This window comes from Haplochromis burtoni, unplaced genomic scaffold (assembly GCF_018398535.1).
Source record: "Haplochromis burtoni strain Fernald_Lab_line unplaced genomic scaffold, NCSU_Asbu1 Contig_2066, whole genome shotgun sequence".
NCBI lineage: Eukaryota > Metazoa > Chordata > Actinopteri > Cichliformes > Cichlidae > Haplochromis > Haplochromis burtoni.
In genome coordinates this window covers 1-7,152 of record NW_024584427.1, presented here as the reverse complement: position 1 = coordinate 7,152, position 7,152 = coordinate 1, and the positions used below count along the sequence as shown (strand labels likewise).

The 7,152-nt window shown below is 38.3% G+C and overlaps 1 long non-coding RNA gene across 1 annotated transcript; it reads right to left on the bottom strand.

Annotated features, from left to right (window-relative positions):
• Positions 1-1,017: 1,017 nt before the first annotated feature.
• On the bottom strand, positions 1,018-6,951 carry LOC102308712. The gene is made up of 2 exons (XR_318000.3): positions 4,310-6,951; positions 1,018-3,932 (listed from the first exon to the last, which is right to left on the bottom strand). It is a non-coding gene; the product is annotated as an uncharacterized LOC102308712 (long non-coding RNA).
• Between the last annotated feature and the right edge of the window lie 201 nt (positions 6,952-7,152).

Sequence of the window (7,152 nt, the reverse complement as noted above, 5' to 3'; positions counted from 1 at the left end):
AATCAGAATCACAATTCTGGGGAGGCTTCAGAGTTCAAATATCACGACCTGCTTCAAAATCTGTCGTTTTAAAACCTTGTTTGCTTCCATACAATAAATCTACAAGATCAAAATGCCTTTGGGGTTTTCAAACCCTGCTGATTCATACAACCTTTACAAAGGATCAAAACTTCCTGAGAATTGAACCATTCAATTGAATCTTTGAATCTGAAACTTGTTAGTTTACCTTTACTGAGAAGTTTACAGATTCTCTGCATTTAAAAGCATCCTTTGGCCATAAAGTGAGCATTCTTTTTAAACCCTTTGACCATAAAAGTCACAGTTATACAACACCCTATTGTTAATTTTTCTTACATGCTAATGATAACAGTGTAGTGATCGTGACATTTGCAGGCGCTATAAATTTTACTTAGTATAGCAAAATAAGATTGGATCTATTAATATTGCATTACATTCAAAATAGAAGACTTCCTCATGTGTTGCAATAATATTATTCCACGTTTGAAGTCTAGCCTTCAAGTGGATTATTTTCAGGTTGTTGATTTTTTCCATTTGCATAAGCCAACACACTGCAATAGTCTATTTCATGCTCTCGCTTTAGCTAAACATAGCTAGCATCAGGAGGTAGTAGATAAACGGTTGCAAAAATCGAGCTCTAAGAATAATCAAAGGTGGTCTGTTGTCTTTTCCATTTTCTGGCTAAAGATGATTTCTTTGTTTGATTCCATCACAGTGGTGGAGTATAAATATATGTATTTACATACAATATATGTTTTTATGCCACTAAGCTATGTGAATGCTGCCTTCAGAGACGATAGGAAAAGCAGTGCATTGTTTAATTATCAAGAACAACCTGTCATTCTGTGGCTCAGATGAATCATAAACTAGCTTGCATACATGGCTTTATCACTCGTACGCACACCCACACACACAAACCCTACAAACATTTTGCATATTACTTGAAGACCTGTTTGGTTATAAGTTTGCCGTAACCAAGGTAGATTCTCCTACTTTGTCTTAACATGGCAGTCCAGCCACCTATATTGAGTGACAGAAACTAAATGGAGTATGTAGTCTCAAGTATGCCACATACAGTATTTAATCATATTCCATTAACTAAAGAATAAACCAACAACAGCCATGAAGTGAATTTACATTTCTGCCATCTACCTCCTTAACTTTTTATCCAGCAGATTAGGGTTGGTGGGGCGTTTAAAATGTAATTTTCTAATAAACTTTTGTGTGCATTTAATATTTTTAAGTGATTCATATGTATTTAATACTACTACTACTACTACTACTACTCAATGAATTCTATAATTCCCATTTCATTATGTCATACGTTACATTACTTCAGAATAAGGAATTTTTTTTTCCCCTTTCAAGATTTTCTGTATTGCATATTATTTTTTAAAATTTAAATAATAGATTGAATATAATTGTGGCACACTGCAGATGCAGATTTTGGTAAAATTACAACTGAAATCAAAAGAAAAAGAAAAAGAACATGACATGTATATTGATAAACCTTTAACAGAATACCAAGATTATTATGATTATGTCCAGGGACCAAGTGATAAGCCAAGTCTCTGATAAGACTGAAGTTCATCTTTTACAGCAGCTACAATCAGAGAGTAAAGCTCAAAGCATATTGTATGGCCGGGCAGTGGGGACATGTCATCATATCCTATCATAATAGTGCGATTTTTCATTTAAACTTTGCGACCTGCTGCTTACTTACACTTCCTGTTTCTTCTGAAATATTCTCATATCATCAAAATGTGGAGCTTTTTTTTTTCTTTTTAAAAAAACAAACAAACAAAAAAAGCCATTTTCATTTCCACAGCTTCAGTAATCCTTTTTTTATCAGTACAGCACACAGAATCTGAAGCTACCCCAGTGATAACTGCTTCAACAACTGCTCATTCACAGAGGTACTGCAGGACCAAAAACTCAAGCTTAGCTCCAAAAGCAAGTCATAACCCCTACATACAATGTTCAGCTTTACAGCATTAAAAGAAAAATGTGCTTATATCCCAGTATATGGCCAAGTTGTGGTGTGAGACACACTACCACAGGCAGCTGTGGTGTGGCTGGCAACAGGCCACACCTCCATTAACTGGCGTCACTGAACTAGACTTCTGGACTATACTTGTGTTGTTGATGCCTTTTGGCATCTATTTATCTGACAAATTATCAGCCCTGCTGGTGGAAAATAACATTCAAGATGTTTGTGCTTCACCCTTGGTGAGTGAAAACCTGAGTGTTTTATTAGCAGTAATTAGGCGGTATGTGGCTGCTAACCACCTAGCTAGCATTTGCTGGTAACTTAGCCACCTGTTGTTCAATTATGTTCATTTTGGCTCCAAGAAACAAAACAAAAAGGGTCAAAACTTAAATGTTGACAGTTAAAAATTGAAAACCAATGGGTCGTGGTAGCCATGTCCATATTTTATATATTGTCTATACAAGCTCAGTGGAATGTGAAAAAAGTGTTTTTGTTTGTTAATATATTAAAAAAAAAAAAGCAACAGCTGCATAAGATGTGTTTTTGTATAAAGCTGCACCAGAAAGTGGGAAAACCCTGTAAATGTGGATAAAAAGGAAAATCTACTAACAAAAAAATAAGTGATAAGCTACCCTAAAAGGTCAATGAAGAACTTGGCTTCTCAAATGGGCTCAAAAAGACTTCTTAGTTTAAAACATTGCAAAGTTAGTGAAAGGTTAATAATAATAATAATAATAATAATAATAATAATAATAATAATAATAAGATTAGTAGGACATTGAAAAAGAATCTATTATAAAACTACTTTTGTAATGGACTCTGTCAAACTGGTCATCATTTTGTTGAGTCTGGAAAAAAAAAAAGAGCAACAGATTTTGGTTCTGTAATAACTAAATGAGGAATAAATGTAGCTGTGGAAATCTTCTGTTCAATACTATAAGGAAAAAGAACAAAAGGAGGGAAAGACCATCATTAATGCTGAGCAGCATGGCAAGAACTCTTTGTGTAGCTCTATTTGAATAGGCCTACACTTACTAGTGAATAGTCACTTTATAAAACAACACGTTACTCAAACAGCCACCAAAACATGAAAAAAAGGACATAAAAAAAAATCAACCTGAAAATCAAAACAAAATGAAATAAGGAAAAATTCAAGTACTATTATTAAAATTAAAGTCCACCTGGCAATACTGCAAAAATATACACAACTCTGCTCATCTTTCTGACAGCCTTACTTTGCTCATGCAGCTGCTAAACGGCTGACTCTGACATTTTTATACAAAAACAAAAAAAATTAAACAAAAAAACCCCCACCACCAACAACCCCCCCCCCTTCCCATACAACAAACGCAAGAAAACCTAAAGACCTGGCTCAATAAATTGTTGTCACAGTTTCTCCAGGTCTCTGTATGTGGCCCACATTATGGCTGAGGCTGGATGGGCTTGCAAGACATAAAATCATCCAAATAGCTCATCTGGTTCAGATAGCCAAAGAAAGGGAGAAAAAGCTGCAGGTCGTAGAAAGAGAATGCCCAAACATCTATGACCCAGGCCTGACTCTGGGTGCTTTCTATGATTAGACAGGACTTTCTGAGTGATTATGTGGACACACCCCTACAAGGTTAGAAAATCGTTTTAAGTGATGTTGAGGAATGGTATTCCTCATGTGCTGACATTACAGGTGGCCTGTGGCATCACTCTTCAAGTATCCTCTCAGGTGAGTTTGACTCTCCCCATTCCTGATTGTTGGTTTGGTGTTTCCAGAGATGTCCTTTTGTGGTTTCCTCCTCCTCGATTTTGTCACATCAGGGTTCCTGTCTAATGTAGTAACTGCCCGAGCCATTGCTCTCTTGGTCTGAGGTGCCCTGCGAGAAGGTGAATTCATCCACTTCAGCGGTCTCCTCTTTCATTCGCAGGAGAGACTCTAGAGGCAGGAACAGAATGCAGAAGAGAAGAGTAGCAAAGATGAGCCCCTTGTGTTCATGCGCTTTGAACAAAAATGCAAGGAGCCTTTGCTTCAGAAGTTAATTTTAAAACCACCTGACAGGCATCAAAATAAATGACCCAGTCCCTACTGTAAAGCACCACTCTACTCTTTACTGACATGAAATATTCATGTTGATAACGAACAGACAAAGGTTGATTGAAACAGCAGCTTCCAGCCCCACAGTGTAGCCTGGTGACCAGGACTGTCTTCATAGACAGTCCTTCATACCCCCCCCACACACACACACACGAAAACCAACAACCCAGGATACTTGCAGTGCAGTGCTGGTTTTGTTTTTAAAAGAGTGCCATTACCTGATTTGTGGGTTAGGTGGAAATGGGTGCGGGGTCTGGGCCGAGCTGGCCCCTGGGCAGGGTAAGGGGGTGGACTCTGCTCTTCGTCCCCTGAGAAGCTGCTCCTCCTCCTGCCTGCCTGACTGAAGGGCCGTCGACCAACAGGAATCTTCCTCTCTAAACACCAAGCCAGATGCGGGTAAGCTACCAGGGGCTCATTACAAATATGGGATGACTTTACGTTTAGATGACTTAGCAGAAAGGAATGATCAGACAGCAGGTTTTATTTAACTTCATAGTGCTAACACTGATATGCCCATCTGAATAAGCCCCTGGTAAGCTGTACTCTGAGTGCTAGACACAAGTAAGCAGATGCACAATTAGCATGATATCATATTTATGCCATATGTGGCAAGCCATATAATACATAATCACAAGCAAATTATAGTATTTCATAGTTGCACAACAGAAGTCCTGGTGCACAAATTTAACACTGCATGAAGCGGGAGCTGAAATTAAAGTTTATGAATTAACAATAACTAAGGTGACTCTGCTCTCAGACAAATTTCCCATAGGATAACATCCCTGTGCCCTACATGCAAGGGCTTGAAAAGACTATGTGGGAGTGAAACAATAATTATAATTTGCTTGTGACTATGATTTATCATGGTTGTGACATATGACATAATTATGAATCCACGGTAAACTACCAAGATGAATGCTACAGGAACTGTCAGTATTTAAAATAATAACTTTTCGTGTTCCATCTGAGCATCCATGAAGTATGGCAAAGCCATACTTGAAGAGTATCCAGTGCTGATATTGCTGATTTGCCAAAATCTGCAGTTTCTCAAACAACTACTTGAAGCAAACTCCAAAAGGAAGTCAATCCCCATAGACTTCCATAAAAATGTAAAATCTACAGCAGAAATAAACATGTTCAAAGCCTTGTATTAAAAAAAAAAAAAAGAAAGAAAAAAAAAAAGCAGGTGTTGCTCTAACTAATTCATGACAATTTTTGGGGTGTGGGAGGGGAGTTAGAGAACTTACCTGGTGAGACTGTATTAAAGCTTAAAGTTATGAACAATATTTTACACAATATCTCAATTCCTTTGGGTCACTTGGTGTTCGCACTTCCTGGTCCAACACATAGTGGTGTTTTTGTGTAGCGATTTAATTAAAAACTTATAGATAACGTCTTATTTCATAGTGTAATCGTCACATGCTTCATCCGAAGCAAACTCACTGTGTCTTTAGGGATTCCCCAGCTTAGCTCACAGCCGACTTAACAGCAGGGCCTCTTCACCTGTCCCACCTACACTTTCCTGCTCATTGTGTCAGATGTTTAGTTATTCCTTGACCTCCTTTAGTAATAATTATTCTTAAAATAAATATAGCCTATTTGCCAGGCCAGGATCACTGAATTGGAGACTGTTTTGCACCCTTGAAATACCTTTAGCTAGCCCAGCCCCTGTAGCTGGTGCAGCCGAAGGTAGTGTAGTGTAATTAGCTCTCCCCAAGCAGCCGGGAAAACAGGATGGCTGGGTGACGGTGATGAGGAAGCACAGTCTTAAACAGAAGCCCCAGGTACACCACCAACCTGTTCATGTGTCAAACTGCTTTTTCTCCACTCTGCAACACACCCACCAGAGATCGAAATCTTGAAAGTGGCGATTCTGTTCTTAAACATGTGAAGCTAGAGACATCAGCAACCATAGTAATGGTCTTCTAGGGGCCAGAACAGGTGACACTGAGGGAAATTTAAAACTGCTGCCTAAGAGTGAACGTACATTCAGTAAAATTATAATTCACGTCGGCAGTAATGACACCCGGTTATGTCAGTCAGAGATCAGTAAAATTAATATTGAATCGGTGTATAACTTTGACAAAATAATGTCCAGTGCTGTCCAAAAAGACATCAAGACATCAAGATTTACAGATAATTGGGAAACTTTCAGGTGGAAACCTGGTCTTGTTAGGAGAGATGGCATCCTCCCTGCCAGATTTGTAGAAATAAGAGCTGCTCCATCCAAATTTAACCCACCAAAACGTGACTACCTGGAGCTGGGACCAGGAAGCAGAGTTACAGTCTTACACGCCTCTCTGCAGCTTCTCTCCTCCTGTATCCCCCCAAAACCCCATCCCCTTAGAGGCTATGTCAGCTCCCAAACAGGCAAAAAACAAAAACAAAAAACCAAACAACAAATCAGCCAAAACAACATTTAAAGATAACAACAACATTTAAACAACATTTTTTAAACATAAAAAACAAAGAAAGAACAATACAGTATTCTAAACAGCACTGGAGAGTAAAACGGTGAAATGTGGATTATTAAATATTAGGTCTCTCTCTTTCAAGTCTCTGTTAGTACACGAGTTAGTAATTTATCAATAAATCAATTTACTTTGACTTACAGAAACCTGGTTACAGCAGGATGATTATGTTAGTTTGAATGAATCAACACCCCCCGAGTCATAGTAACTATCAGAAACCTCGAGGCACAGGCCGAGGGGGCGGTGTGGCAGCAATCTTCAAGACTGAGAGTTTTAACTCATTTGAAAGACTGATGCTCAGCCTCGTCCACCCCAGCTGTAAAACTCAAAAAACAGTCTTATTTGTTATCATCTATCGTCCACCTGGGCCTTACACAGAGTTTCTGTCTGATTTCTCAGACTTTATATCCAATTTAGTTCTGAGCTCAGATAAAATAATTATTGTGGATGATTTTTAACATCCATGTAGATGCTAAAAATGACAGCCTCAACATGGCATTTAATCTTAGAACATGCTGTAGGTATTACAGGTACTGCACTGCAGTGGTTTGTATCATATCTATCTAATAGACTCCAGTTTGTGCATGTAA